Genomic DNA, 702 nt, shown 5'->3' with positions numbered 1-702 from the left:
CTGGATAGAGTGGGAGAAGAAGGTGGAACAAAACTCAAAATCATTTTTAAAAAAAAAAGGACCAGTTTTGCTGATTTGATAGAGCCTGGTGGAACCTCTGAGACTATGGCCCTTAGCTCCTCTTCAGGTCTGGAATTGAAGCCCTCACTGCTGTGGCTTCTAGCCAAACAAAATACAGGCATATGAGCTAAACATTTACATTAGACACACTCCTTGGAGAGAAAAATTGTGGGAGAATAGAAGGGCAGTGTATGCATAGGGAGACAGCTCAGGGGGCAGGAGTGCATGGGAGGGAAGGACACAGGGAAGGAAGTGGGATGGGAGTGCTGCATTGTAGGAAACTGCAGTCAATGTCATGAGACAAAGTATATGTGAGGTGCTATCGTGAAAAGAGAGCCTCAGGCTTACAGTCCAGCCCAACAGGAGGAAGGAGGGATGCAATGCAGCTGGAAGGGAGGGAGGGAGGTGTTGATTCCCACTCTGTAGATGGAAAGACTGAGGTTCCCAGTATGTCCGGAGCGTCATAAAGGAGACCTAGGCAGACCTTTCTCTGTCCCAAAGACTGCCCTCAAGGGGAGGTAAATATAATAGGTAATGGGTGGGCTACCTCAGCCAGGTGCTCCCAAGGGCCTCACAGAGACAGAGTTGGTTAGGGCTCTTCTATTGCACTGGCCCACAGAAGGCCTGCCCTGCCTGCCCCGC

This window comes from Orycteropus afer, unplaced genomic scaffold (assembly GCF_000298275.1).
Source record: "Orycteropus afer afer isolate SDZICR_OR568_19922 unplaced genomic scaffold, OryAfe1.0 scaffold00083, whole genome shotgun sequence".
NCBI classification, from domain to species: Eukaryota; Metazoa; Chordata; class Mammalia; order Tubulidentata; family Orycteropodidae; genus Orycteropus; species Orycteropus afer.
The sequence above is the reverse complement of the archived record's forward strand: the minus strand, read 5'-3'. Positions refer to the sequence as shown.